Source organism: Spermophilus citellus (genome assembly GCF_964194105.1).
Source record: "Spermophilus citellus genome assembly, chromosome: 8".
NCBI lineage: Eukaryota > Metazoa > Chordata > Mammalia > Rodentia > Sciuridae > Spermophilus > Spermophilus citellus.
Genome location: NC_138189.1, coordinates 1292529 through 1307855, shown reverse-complemented (window position 1 = coordinate 1307855; position 15327 = coordinate 1292529). Strand labels below are relative to the sequence as shown.

The following is a 15327-nucleotide window of genomic DNA, read 5'->3' as shown; positions in this document are numbered from 1 at the left end:
GTGAACCCTGAAAGGAAGTCCAGCACAGGCTGCCTGGACCACCAACCATCATGGGAGGACACAGGTGCAGCTTACACCTGCCCCAGCACACACCCTCAACACAGCCCTGTGTGCAGGTGGTTAGACGACTCTGGGCCTAAGCAGGACACCAGAGAAGCACTGGAGAGCAAAACAACTGACAGGCGGAGCTCATCCCAGTTCCTCCTGCCATAGTTAAGGACCTGGAGGCATCCCCCAGTGACCTGAACAACAGAGCTTAATGTCAAGTATTAGCTCCAGATTGATGAAAGAAAAAATGGGGGAAAAGAGCTAAAGAGAACACACATACTCCAAGTCAGCACTGGCTTGGGCTAAGCCAGGACTCTGGGCCACCCCTCCGGGCCCCACTGAACGCCGACAGCACGAACACTACAGCACACACATTCCACTCTATCACCTGGGATCCACCCAGCAACCCACGTGTGGAGGAGGCCAGCCACTGGAGACCAACAGGCAGAGGGAGGCAGTTTTAGGAAAACGCACTGGCTTCCTGGACACATCAACTTGGGGTCTTCACTAGAAAGCTACAGTCCGAGAAACCGCCAATAAAAGTGCTAGGAATAAGAAACAAGCAGGTCCCCACCCCAGCTGGGAAGGCAGCGACCGGGACCACACCATCACACTCCAACGAGACCCCTCAGGAAGACCAGCAGGATTAGGCACTAGAGAAAGCTGGAAGACACAAGGACCAAAGACACCCATTGCCGGCGGGGAGGGGGGACGGGGGCTGCCCTGCGCACGTGCTAAGCACCCCCTCAGCCTTGAGTAAGGGGGGTATTGGACTGGCATCGCACACCACACACTGTGTGAAGCAAGTGGCCCTTACCTTCGCTCGGCAAGGAAGTGCTTCAGCTCTGGGTTGAACGTTAACCAAAGGGACTGGACAACCCCCCTTCTGAAACATTATCCCCTGCCTTATTGGGTGGAATATTCTATCAAATGTCTTTTCCCTAATAAATAGAGGGGTTCCGGGAGCACTCGATCTCTTGATCTCTTGCTTTCCAGTGTGGAAGGGCCCCCAAGATCGAAGAGCAGTCCCAGACCCCCATTTTGTGAAAAAAAGTACTTCTATGTCCATGTGGTCTTTTCATCACCAAAACAAACCACGCAGAGTGATCCGGATTCCATTACCCATGTGGGATGTGGGCAATAGCCCATGTATGAAGAGCAAGGTTTATCAGTAGAGATGGCTGCACTCCCCAGGGACATTTAGTCCTGCGGGGGAACATTCTGGATTATCACCACTGAGGCCTGCTACTGACCATCACTGGGCAGAGGTCAAGGGTGCTGCTAGACATCCTATAAGGCAAAGGATAGAACCCAAAACAAAATCAACTGGCCCAAAATGTCAATGGTGCCAACGTAGAGAAAGCCTGATGTGCAGCAATCACTGCTGCTGTCTCCACAGAATGAGGCAAAGGACAAGGGAGGGAAAGTACCAAGTCGTAACACCCAGGCTCTGGGTCAACTGCACGAGCCTCAGGCCAACTATCCTGCAGGCACAAGCCTTGGGCAGAAAGTAAAAGCCACTCTGCATCCCTAAAAACCACCAGAGCTGGAAGAAAAAGGATGCAGGTCAAATCTTGAAAGAAAGTGAACAGGACGGGGAGAACCTCCCAACTTTTACTTTTGTGCCTGAGAAGAGCTTGAAGCAGTTCTGACTACTATAAATAAAAGAGGGAAACCTCAAGTTCTGCCCAAGCTCCAGGCCAACACCAGTGTGGGGCAGGTTCCAAGCAGTCAGGTCTGTGAAATAACTGAAACAGGATTCTAGCTGCTAGAAAAAAAAAAAAAAAAGTAAAAAGCACTTTTAAGAGAAATATGGCAGAATCCAAAATTTCCACAATATATCATTCATAATATCCAGGATACACTCCAAAATTACCAAACATGAATAAACAGGGAAACAACAAAAACTAACATAAAATGATCCTATTTGGAGTATTCAGTATTTTTGAAATGTGATAAGGATTTCAAAGCATTATAACTCAGAGACATAATGAAAAAATACAGTAATGAAAAAATTAAAATTGCAGCAGAGAAACTATGAAAAAATACCAAATGGAAATTCTATAAATGAGAAATACTGTGTCTAAAATCAAAATACTGATGGGGCTGGGTTGTGGCGCAGTGGTAGAGCACTTGCCTTGCACATGTGAGGTACTGGGTTCGCTCCTCAACACCACATAAAAAGATAAACAGAATAAAGTTATTGTGTTCATCTACAATAAATTTTTAAAAAAAAAAAAGTCAATGGATGGACTTAACAGCACACTGGAGATGACAAGTCAGGAAATTTGAAAACAGAACAATAAAAATTATCTAGACTAAAAAACAAAAAATCACTACGAATTAAAAAGGAACAGAATATCTCACCATTCTGTGCAACAAAATCAAAGGTCTGGAGTCTACCAAGAAGGAGAGACAAAGAACAAAGCAGAAAAAAATATTTTGAGAAAAAAAGACTCAAAAAAATTCCTCAATTTGGTAACATGAATTTATAGATTCTAGAAATTCAGCTGGTACATGCCTTGTAATCCTAGCAACTCAGGAGGAACTTAGACCCTGTCTCAAAAGAAAATAAATGAATAAAAAATAAAAGAGCTGCCCCCTGGTTTCAATCCCAATACACACACACACACACAGAGAAAAATTTCAAAAGTCCAAAAATAAAAAGACCCATTAAATACAAATACAGAACAATAATATGCATGATCATTTAACTATCAGAAACAGAGGCCAGAAAACAATGGAATAGTATTTAAATTCTGAAAGAGAAAAGTATCAGTATTTTTGTATCCAGAAAAAAAAGATCCTCCCAGAATGAAAACCAATGTATTTTGAGATAAGTACAAACCAAGAAATTGTCACCAGCACCTGCATTACAAAGCAAGGCTAAAGGAAGTTCTTCGAGTTGAAGGGAAAAGAGACCAGGCTGAAACTCAGGCAATTAGAAAGGAATCATGGGAACAAGACTGGCAAAACGTGAGCTGACATAAGAGAATTTCCTGTCACTGCCTCTGGATGCTCACACCTCCAGTCAAGTGAGTGCACTGAGGGCACCACCAGGTGTGGTGCGCGCGACAATGCAGCAGGGGGCACTGTCACGTGAGCACTAAGGGGCCAGCAGTGAGCTAAGGAGCAGACTACACATCCAGCTATAGCCAAAAGTGACCATCATTAGTCAACAAAAGTTCATATTCGGACATGTTCTATACAAAAACTAATTTCTGACTTCTTGCAGAATGTGCATAGGTCACACCACCAAGAAGTCATGGGGCCAGGACTCAGGCCCATCAGGCACAGCCCAGGTGCGAGCTGCTTTTCAAGGCTGAGCACTAAACACGACCGCCGTGAAGACCGGGCCCTCTGTAGGCCTACTTCTACTCGCTACTCGTCCTCTGGCTTGTGCTGCCCTTCTTTGTGCTCTGTCCTTCTTCCTCCAAACCCACTGTGGGCTGCTCACTTCCCATTTTGCCTGTGGCCACCAGAAGATCCACCTTTGCTTCCTTCACAGCACTGCTTGTCACTGACCACTGAAAGTACTTTTCTGAAAGTTTTTTTATTTTATACTCAAAGTATGCCAATAAGTTAAATGACAGTCTACTCTTTCTAGCATGTCAAGAAAAATACAAAACCTGATCAAAACTGACATAGGATGGGCCTGGTACAGCACTTGCCTAGCATGAGTGAGCCACTGGGTTGGATCCTTGGCATCCCGTAAAAAAGATAGAAAGATAGATAGGTAGGTAGACAGGTAGATAGGTAGATAGATAAATGTATTGTGTCCATCTACAACTAAAATAGATATTTTAAAAAAAAACTAACACAGGAGGTCAAAAGCTGAATATCCACTAACTAAAGAAGAAGAGCAGACAAAGGGCCAAGTCCAGGGACTCTCACTGGCCAGTCTCAGCAGCCCCAGAAGCAGTCTTTTTCACACGAAGGAAGACCAGGTGAGGGTAAGCTTTTAAATGCAGGAAAGAGCCAAGAATGACAAGACAAACAATATCCTGACCATCCTGAAAGACCATTTTTGACATTTTGCCACATGTGCTTCAGGTCATTTTTACAGGAAAGAAAAACTAGAGAATAACAACTACATACACATGCTCCAGGTCTAGTATGCAGTGTTCTTGTATCAAGGCCCTGTCAGACCTGAGACTGAGGACAGAAGAGAGCAGCAGCCAGCACCCTCAGACTCCAAGCAGACTCTGGCCCCAGGGGATGCAGCTAGGAAGCTAAGGCCCCGCTCCAGGTCAGTGGTGAGGAGAGAAAGAATGATGCGGACAGGGATGAAGTCCAACCTGCTCCCCAAGGACAAGATCCACCTAATTACCCCGGGCCCATCTCCAGCATGAACTTACACATTCCTTCCCAATCCACAGTGTGCCCACAGTGTGCATCCACTAACAAGTGTCACATGCAGTCTCCATGTCTAAAACTGCCACCACATAACACATCTGCTCTGCAATGTGCAAGTGTACAAAGACAGCCCAGTCTTTTGAACTGCTGTGCTCTTTGTCACATAAATATTTCATTCCTATTGTTTTTTCATAGATGACAAAAACAGAACATAAGAAATGATGGAAAGATTCCCCAAACATTAGGCAAGGCTGGCATAATCCTCACACCAAAAGCAGGAAAAAAAAGATACACCTCAAGATTAGTCAGGTCACTGTACACACAATGCAAAAGCAAAGTAAATCAAACCCAGCCCTCTGTGACTGAAGGAATAAGGTGTCAAGGCCTGGGGTTGTGGCACAGTGGGGCAATATCACCTAACATGCGCAAGACCCTGGGTTCAATTCCCACAACCATGGGGAAAAAATAGACATCACAGCCTAAGAGGGTTTATCCAGAAGCAAACAAACAATCCAATGCCAGGAATGTTCAACAATGTTCTCACTGTGCTGAAAGACCACTGAGGGATTTCTGGTAAGGTAATAAAATGCTGTTTTGAAGAAAAACGTTATTACTGACCAAATCAAAACAAAAGAGGGAAATCCCAAGTCTAGAAGGAGCCTCATAGGGCACAGGCTACCCATGATGGGACCCCAGGCTTTAAGGGATGGGGCTTAGGGAGAGGGCAGGGCCTACTGGGCACCTGCACAAAATACACAGGTCAGTAGCACCTCAGCGGCATAGTTGGGGTGCACAATATAGAGGCCACAGCCTGGGCCTCCAGGCACTGACACTTACTAAGCTGAGGCACCCTGAGCAAGTGACCACCTCTCACCTTCACTACACGTCCTGGGAATAGAGGGCCAACCTCACAAAATTCTTAGAAACAAGAGAAGTGACATGAGGCAGAGGTCCCACTGATCCCTGGGCAGTGTCCTGTCAGTGCCACATCACCTGAGCCCAGGGCTGGCCCTCAGTAAATACCCACCCAAAAGCAACTGGGAAGTGGGACCACCCTGGTGCATCTGAACTCAAACCTTCTTTCTCAGAAGACTGTGTTGTCCTAAAGCCCAAGACAAGACACTTATACCAAACAGGCCTAGAACAAGCATCAACAGGGCACCCTAGAAGGGCATCCAAGAGACTCGCAGAAGACGGAAGGAATCAGGCCACAGTGTACCAACCTTGCCAGCAGGGAGTTCCCAGGAAAAAAACTCAGGAAAACCTACAACTGCAGGGAAGGGGCCCTGAAGTATAACTTAAGATAAATATAAATAAATCACCAAGGAAGAAAGATGAAAAATATTGAAAGGGATTTTGAGAAATAGTATCCATGGTTCACTCTTCCAAACATCTGGAGTTCCCACAGTGTGCCAGGCACTACACTGGGTTACAGCACTGAACAAAATAGCAAACACATTATGCCACCCAGAAAACGGAAGGCTCAAAGTGGATCTGTGCATCCACGCTCCCAGCAGCAGCATCCCAGCAGCCCGCGGAGTGACACAGCAGGACGTGGGCTACTCTAGGATTTGCTTGCACCTGTCCTAAAGAGCAGGTGGCACTGAGGGAAGCCAGCTCCTAAGGGCAGATGCTGCAGATCCCTCACAGGAGGGCCTGGAGCAGCCTGCCCCACAAAGGGTGCAGGCCAGGCTGCCAGGAAGAGGGGCAGTGGTAGCACAACACAATGTGCGTGATGTCGCCGCGGTCATTGCTCTTCCTTGCCTCTGTGTTTGGATGTTTTTGTTTGTTTGCTACGGTAGTAGAGATGAACCCTGGGTCTCACACACGCAGAAATGTCCCAAGACAGAACCCTGGGTCTCACACCCCTGGGCCACACCCCCAGACCCACACATACACTTTAAAATAGGCCAAATATAACTTTCATAATCATGTATATGTTACTATACCCACAACCAACGAAAAAACCCCAACTCCACCTTCAAGAAGCTTACTCACAGGGGCTGGGGCGTGGCTCAGATCTCTGTCCAGCCTCAAAAGGTAGGAGAAGTAGATGAAGAGATGAGGAAGAGAAAGTAACTGGCCACCTAGAGCTGTACGCCAGCTGACATGTCTCAACCAGGAAGCCAAGGAAGTAAAGACACAGCCCTCCTGCCAAGAAATGCTGGAAGGCACCTGGGCAGGCTACAAAAAGTAAGGAGGCTGGATATTCTAAAATAACCTTTATACTTAAAAAGAACGAGAGGGTTCCTCTCCACATTCCATCTACAAATCCCAACTTTAATGATAATAAAGGAATAAAGGAATTTGAAAGAGAAAAGAATTAGAGGTATCCAAGGGAGGAGACACTGATTTCAATTCACTTAAGTTAGGTTAAAGATATGCTTTTACAGGGCAAGGGGAATAATTAAGATTTCTCTTGTTCATAAATATTTTATTCTCTTAAATAATTAAAAGTATAAATATGAAAAATGATCATTGCAAAAAGAGAAGGGAATATTGATGAAGAAAATGTGGAGTTGCAACAAATGAGCAGTCACAGGTACAGGGAAGATAGTGGGAAGAGCCGCACATAGCTGTTGCTCTTCACGTAAGTGCTCAGGAATCACACAACCAATCACTTAGATTCACAGAATTCATGCAGTGTGGCTCAGCATACTAAGGAACAGGCAGCTGGGCATCCCACAGGGCCATGTGGACTAGAGGGTCTACAACACTGGAGGCATTGCCTCAAGGAAAGGAGCCCAGGCAACAGCAGTTGGTTGCCATTAAAACCAGCCCCAACAATAAACAAGATACAGGAGAGACAGAAATGAAGACATATAAGAAAGGCAATGTGTGTGTAGCTCAGTGGTAGAGCGCCTGCTCAGCATGTATGAGGTCCTGGGCACCATAAAAAAAGAAAAAGAAATACGGGAGATATGACACATCAAGTAAAGAGCATGATGGGGTGGAAGGTAGGAAGGCAGCAAGAAAACCATCCTTTCCTCGGGACTTCAGTGCCCCACCTTCCCCCTGCCAGGGTGTCAGCCACAGCCCACTCTGATGGTTTCGTGAACCTAACTAAACAGAGTCTAATTGGGGAGGTCTCAACACAGAGAGCAGTTGAGGCCTGAGACACTCTCAGAGCCAGGCCATGAGCAGGACCTGGACTGCTCATTCACTGCCACTTCACTTTGGTCCACCTGGAGTGTATTCAGGTCTCTCTGTGACTGAGGGCAGAGCCTCATTCTTCAGACACGTCTTCATCGGGGTATATGGTTCTGCACAGGCCTGCCACAGAACCAGGTCCCTGTGCCACACTGCTGCTCGGAAGCTCCCTCCTGCGATCATCTCTATTGGTCAGGATTTATCACAGCTACCTCTGCTTCTCCTGCAGAAATGTCCCAGGACAGTAAGGATTCTGACCTGGTTCCCACTCTAATTCAGCAGCAGAGAAGCCTGGAACCACAGGGAGGCTCACACAAGCCCTTCTTCCCTGCTTCGGACCCAACCTTGACTTGGGGCACAAGGCTAGAGCGCTCCCTAGTCCCAACCAGTGCTTCTCCTGTGTTTCACACATTGTTAATGTGTGACAGGTCAAGTCCTCCTACTCTTTGTTAACTGCTGACAGGAATGTAAAATTCCACAGCAGCTGCTATGGAAAATGGTCTAATGGTTCCTCAAAGAGCTAAACCCACCTGGGTTGCAGTGGTGCATACCTGTGATCCCAAAGACTCAGGAGGCTGAAGCAAGAAGATAAAAGTTCAAGGTCAGCCTCAGCAAATTAGCAAGACCCTTAGAGTGTTTCCAAATAAAATTTTTAAAAAGGATTGAGGTTGTAGCTCAGTAATAGGGCACTTGTCTAGCATGTGTCAGGTTATGGATTCAAATTTCAGTAGTATAATAAAAATTTTATTTTTGATTTAAAATTTGAAAAGTTAAATAGAATTTCCATGTTACCCAGAAATTTTACTCCTAAGTATCTATTTGAGATGCCAAAAACACTTTCATACACAAAGTTGCACAGGAAGGTTCACAGCAGCATTATTCCTAACAGCAAAAAACAACCCCAAAGTCCTCACCTAATAAATGGATAAATAAAGTGGGGTCTACCCATCCATACAATGGACAGTATTCAGCATAAAGAGAATAAATTACTTGAAAGCATTCAACTAAGTGAAAAAGGCCAGACACAAAAGGCACGAGGGGATTCCATGCATCTAAAATGCCCGAGAGGAGCAAATCCACAGAAGTAGAATGGTAGCCAAGAGCTGAGGGTCCAGGAGAAGGGGCTGAGGCTGCTCAAAGGCATAAGTCTTTTTCTGAGATGATGAAAACATTTAGGATTAGGCAGTGGTAACAGATGCACACTGAATATACTGAAAACCATTAAACTGCACACCATAAAATAGTTTGTGAATGTTTTGTGAATTTTATCTCAATCAAAAAAGTTAAACCTGTAGTTGAACAAGAATGGTATTAAACATATTAAATTTCATCACTCGTGTTTCTGTAAAAACTGGTATTTTCTCTCTAATGCATACTGAACACAGCAGGATACCTGCTGCACAAACAGAATTCTAGGAACTGGTCAACCACATACTTCCCTGCTGCTCACTGCCTGGCAGCCCATCCTGTCCCAAGACCAGACCAGTTCAGTACAGGGACAGGGGACACAGGGAAGAGCCTACAACTCATGAGGGAGGAGCCCTGGAAGTAGCAAGAACACCAAAAAGTACAGAGCCTCGCCTCAGCTCCTTCCAGGCAGCAGCCAAAACACACTGTTAGGACCAGGCAAAAAGTCTCTTGGTGCTGACAGAGGAGTCCTGCCCAGCAGAGATCCCCCATGAGCTCCTGACCTCCATCTCATTTTGTTTGCAATGCTGGGGACTGAACCCAGAGGTACTCTTCGACCAAGCTACAACCCCAGACCTTGTTTGCTTATTTTTTTAATACCTTTATTTTATTTATTTTTAGTGGTGTGGAGGATAGAACCCAGTGCCTCACATGTGCTAGGCAAGTGCTCTACCACCGAGCTACAACCCCAGCCCTTGCTTGCCCTTTTTTTTTTTTTTTTTTTTTTTTTAAGACAGGGTTTAAGTTGCCCAGGCTGGCCTCAAACTGCCAAAGCCTTAGCTGGGAATACAAGTGCGCAGACTACACCTGGCTCAGCCTCCACTTCACAAGGGCCCTCAGCAGAGGGCTGCCAGGCATCTAAGGGGAACTTACCATGAGAGACAAGAGCTTTAAAGCAAAAGCAAACTAGGATCTTAGGGAAACACCCAATACAGGGAAGGGAGAGAGCTGGCATTAAGACAACCTTTCTTTCAGTTCTTCTCTGGATCACCAGTGCCTCCCAGGAGGTGAAATGGGTGCTGAGGAACAGTACAGTGGGGAGTTGTGTTTTCGTTTTTGTTTTGCAGTACTGGGGAACCAGTACTAGCACATGCAAAGCCCACACTCTAGCACTGAGCTATACCCCGCCCAGCAGAGGGAATTTTACATCACACTTTACATCAACACATGAACATATTAAAGTTTTTATTTCTATTTTTTAAAAAATATGGTGAAAATATAAACATATTTCCAAAATAATTAAAAATAACAACACTCTCTATACAGTAACATTCATAAATGCTGAGGGCCATTGCCAAGTAGGATGTGCCCAGCCAAGACTGCGGTACATAAATGCTAAGGGAACAAAAGACAGCCAGATATATACTTCCTATAATCCTGGCCAAAGAGGAGGAGAAAGGCAGGAATAAGGGAGATAGGAAAAGAGCAGGCAAAGAAAGCGGAAAGGGAGGAGAGAGAGGAGGGAGTGGAGAAAGGAAAGGAGAAGTGTCGGGAGGAACCAGGAGAAAAATGAAGGCAAGAGGTAGGAAGGAAAGACAGGAGGAAAAGAAAATGTTAAAGAATATCCCAGTGGACCAGCCACGTCATAGTAGTTCCAGGAAAAAAAGACAGAAAATTTAAAACAGCAATAAATTCAAAGGTCCTATAATCAAGAGGTTAGAAAGAGTCAGTGAGTGGCAACAGATGGATGCAAAAGAGGCCACTAGCCTTCCAGGGGGCTTCAAATAGGCTACAAGCAAAACCAGAAACCGGAAGAGCAGACAATTCAAAGAGGAAATGCACATGGGGAGTTAAAAGATGATGAAAAAATGCCTTCAAGTTTTTGAGAAAAAAAATTACTTCCAACCGGAATCACATACCCAGCCAAGCTATCCATCAAGCATAAGCACAGAACAGCTAATTTGGGGGCACATAAGGTCTTTTTTTTTTAATTTTTTAATATTTATTTTTTAGTTTTCGGCAGACACAACATCTTTGTTTGTATGTGGTGCTGAGGATCAAACCCAGGCCACACGCATGCCAGGCGAGCGCACTACCACTTGAGCCACATCCCCAGCCCCCACATATGGTCTTAATAATGTCACCTGCTACACACTTGAAGATAACTACCAGATAGTATGTCACCAAGATGTAAAGGTGAACCACACCGGGCACAAGACACCAGAACAGAGGCTCTGCCCCAGAAGGTAACCCAGACAGCTGTGCACAGGCCAGTTCAGGCCTGGAGAAAGGTCGCTGAGAAAGGATGGAACTGACAGACCTAGTGTAGCTGACCATACCATTAGATTGGAAAATTGGGGGCTGAATTAGTAATAGATGCATGGAAACTAAGCAAACAGCAAAATTATTGCCACCAGGAAAACAAAAAGTCATATAACTAAATATTACACATCACAAATATGGTTTGGCTGTACAACAATTTATAAACATTCACTTAAACCAAAAAATCACAATAAAGTGCAGTGAATTATAGGTCGCTGGAAGTCTTTGCCACTCTACCCAGTACAAGAGGAAACCCATTTCTTACCATTTCAGTTTGGATATGATGTGCCCCCAAAAGCCCAAGTGTGAGACAAATGCAGGACATTCAGAGGCAAAATGATTAGATCATGAGAGTTATGACCTAACAGGCAGATTGACCCACTGATATGGATTAACTGGGTGATAACTGCAGGCAGGTAGGTTGGCTGGAGGAGGCAGATCACCAGGGTGTACCCTTGGGGTTTCTATTTTGTCCCTCTGCTTCCTGGTTGCCATGTTCTGAGCTGCCTTCACTATGCCCTTCCATGATGCTCTTTCTGCCTCAACTCTGGCCCAGAGCAATGGAATTGGCCAACCATGGACTGAACCTCTGAAACTGTGAGGCAAATAAATCTTTCCTCCTCCGATTGTTCTTGTTAGGTCATTTGGTCACAGTGACACAAAGATGACTAAAATAGAAGTTGGTACACAAGAGTGGGGTCAATGCTGTGACTGACCAAACCATGTGGTTCAGAAACCTTTAGAGCTGGTTGCTGGGGGAGGAATTCTGAAATGTTTAGTGATGCAAACTGGAAAAACTTTATAGAGTGTTTTAAGTGGAGCTTCATGGGTGATTCTGGTGGAAGCGCAGAACACCAGAATGACAATAGGACTACGGACAGTGAAGACTGGGTTCACGAGGACTGTACTGGAAATTGACTAGAGGTCACTCATGTTATATTTGGCAAAGAAGTTATCTACATTTTTCCCATGTCCTGATACTTTCTGTGAGGCTGAATGTAAAGGCAATGGACTAATTAATCTAGCAAAGAAAATTTCAAGGCAGCACAGCATACAGGTGGTGGCATGAACAATGCTGGCAACTTTTAGCCAAGTTTGCTGTGATAACTAGGAGCAGAAAGCACGGCTGAAAGAGTTGAAAAACTTGACATCTGCCCAGAAAAGGGCAAGTAAAACTGAGGCTAAGGAATGTGTGGTAGTTAGGGAGGACTAGTGTGATAGCCACTAATGAGATGCCAAAGACTTTACCCAGAAACAATAGGAAAGACGGCTTGAGGGCACCTCAGGTGTGGCAAGACCTCACTCATCCAAGGCTCAAAGGTATAAAAGTAAAAATTCCTTTGAGAAGAGACCATGGGGGCACTCTGCTTGCATAGGGTGGCCTAGGAAGTTGTTTTACCCTGCTATACTCAGCTGCCCTAGCACTCAGAGGCTGATACAGCTGTGTTCCCAAGAAGCTTGGCTACTGCTTGAGATGGTGGCAGACTTTGTTATCAACCACATGGTGCTGGTTCTGCAAGAATGTATCCTGGAGTTAGGAATCATGGAGGCTTCCATCAAGATTTCAAAAGAAGGACTGAGGGGCCAGGCAAAATGTAGTAGGTTCAAAGAGTCCCTGCAGGCTGCTCTGAGAGGGTGATGCATGAAGATATGAGAAGGGAGCTAAAGCTGCAACAGAGAACCCCAAGATTAAGAAATGCCAGTGGGCTGGGATATAGCTCAGTTGAAAAGAGTACTTGCCCCACATGAACAGGCTTTGGGTTCAATCCCCAGCACCACAAAAAAAAAAAAAAAAAAAAAAGCCAATACTGTGGGACATCTGCTGAGGAAAGCTTCAGGAATCAGGCAGAGAAAAAACCAAGAGGCCAGGTGGGCTGCAACCACTAAGACCACAGGGGCGGGGCCACCATGTGCTAGATGCCATGTGCCCTGGAAGCTGAACACAGAGCTACAGGACTTATTTACCTATCTGAATTTCAGTCTTGCTTTGATCCCATCCCTTCTTTCTATGCCCCCATTTCTCCCCTCTGGGATAGAAATATTTACTCTGTGCCTTTCTATATTGGATATATATAACTTGCTTTTGACTTTTACTCACAGTTAAAAGACTTTGCCTTGAGTCTCAGATGAGCTTTTGGACTTAAGATCTGGGGCAATGCCAGAACTATTAAGATTACTGGAGACAGACTAAGTGTATTTCACAGTATGAGATGGGGGTGAGCTTTAAGGGTCAGGGGTGAAATGTAATGGTTTAGATATGAGGTATCCCCCCAAAAGCTCATGTATGAGGCAATTCAAGAATTTTCAGAACGGAATGATTAGATTATGAGAGGTGTGAACTAATCTGTGGATAAATCCACTGATGGACTAACTGGGTGGTAGCTATAGGCAAACTGTGGATGGAGAAAGTAAGCCATTAGAGCTATGCCTTTGAGATTTATAGTTTGTCCTTGGTGAACTGAGCTCTTTCTGCTTCCCAATTGCCATGTCCTGAGCTGTTTTCCTCTGTCACACCGTTGCACCATGAGGTTCTGCCACATCTTGGGCCCAGAGGTATGGAGTAGACTGACCATGGACTGAACCTCTAAAACTGTGAGCAAAAATAAACTTTTCCTCCTCTACATTGTTCTTGTCAGGTCTTTTGGACATAACAAAAAAAAGCTGAATTACACATACACCCTGAGTATGGCAAGGCCCCCTTGAGTCTCTGCCTTCACCAATAAAACATGTATGGCAAGAGTAAAGCCATGACAGTTCTCATCCTTGCCTTTAAAGGACTGCAGGCCTGGTATTTAGTTCCCTGGAAGAGTGCTTATTTAGCATGCTTAAGGCCCAGGGTTCCATTCTTAGCACTGCAAAATACAAAATAAATTGAAATTTCACTTCCTCCTTCCTGGAGCCAGTAACCATGCTATGAGAAGCCCAAGCAGGTTCACAGAATGGCCCATACTGGAGAGCACAAAGTCAGGGCCAAGAGACAATCCTAACTAACCATCAGCATCAAGAAGCCAGACACACAAAGGAAGCGAGCTGATACCCAGACAGAACAGAAGACATATTAATCCTGGAAAACCACGTCCAAACTACAAAACTGAAAAAAAAAAAATTCATTGTATTTTTAGCACTAAGTTCATAACACAATATTGGGAATAATGGAATGAAGTGGAAGGCAAGGGGTGGGGAGTAAGAAAGCTAAAGCCTCATTTCTACAGAAAGAATTTAATATATAAATTTGAAAGTTCCAAAATTAGCAAATTCATGTGTGTGTGTGTGTTTGGGTTTTCTGGTAAATAAATACCAGAAGCAGCAGTTAAAAGAGTAGTGAATCAAGGTGGCAGAGAACATACCTTCAACCATACACCTCCCAGAGCAGCTTCTCTTCAGTATGTGTCTTGGTTTAATAAAGAAAAAGATAGGGGCTGGGATTGTGGTTCAGCGGTAGAGCGCTCGCCTAGCATGTTCAAGGACCTGGGTTTGATCCTCAGCACTACATAAAAATAAATAAAAGTATTGTGTCCAACTGCAACGAAAAACTAAATATTAAAAAAAAAAAGAAAAAGATAAATTAGAAGCCAGGCACAATGGCACACATCTGTAAACCCAGTGGCTCAGGAGGCTGAGACAGGAGAATTATGAGTTCAAAGCCAGACTCAGCAACTTAGTGAGACCTCTAAGCAACTCAGCAAGACCCAAATACAAAATAGGGCTGGGGATGTTGCTCAGTACTTAAGTGCCCCCAAGTTCAATCCCTGGTATAAAAAAAAAAAAAAGATGGGGCTGGGGATGTGGCTCAAGCGGTAGCGCGCTCGCCTGGCATGCATGCGGCCCGGGTTTGATCCCCAGCACCATATACAAACAAAGATGTTGTGTCTGCCGAGAACTAAAAAATAAATATTAAAAAAAAAATTTCTCTCTCTCTCTCCTCCTCTCTCTCTCACTCTCTCTTAAAAAAAAAAGAAAGAAAGAAAAAGATAAATTAGAAATGTGAATAAAGATTTTTGGTTGGTTAGTTCCAAGTTCCCCTCTAATTTTCTACATAAAAAAAATTTTTCCTAAAACTTATTTACTGATTATATATATTAAAAATAATAATTATACTTTCTATTTTGCCATATTGGTATGTCTGGAAATTGCACATTCTTGAAAATAAGACTTCTATGGGCTCTCGGCGAGAACTCACAATTTAGATCCTATGCTGAGGGCTCACAGGTGAGGAGGCACCTCCGGGATCTCTGGGCAATAGGAGGGAAGAGAAGCACACAAGACAAGGCTGCTTTCCCAAGATACCAGAGGAAATATCAATGGCCACTACTGTGAGACAAG

At 44.6% G+C, this 15327-nt stretch overlaps 1 protein-coding gene across 5 annotated transcripts in view; it reads right to left on the bottom strand.

Annotated features, from left to right (window-relative positions):
- Positions 1–15327, bottom strand: part of NSD2 (nuclear receptor binding SET domain protein 2) — a 79004-nt gene that overhangs the window by 53602 nt on the left and 10075 nt on the right. The gene's annotated exons all lie outside the window — the stretch shown is intronic.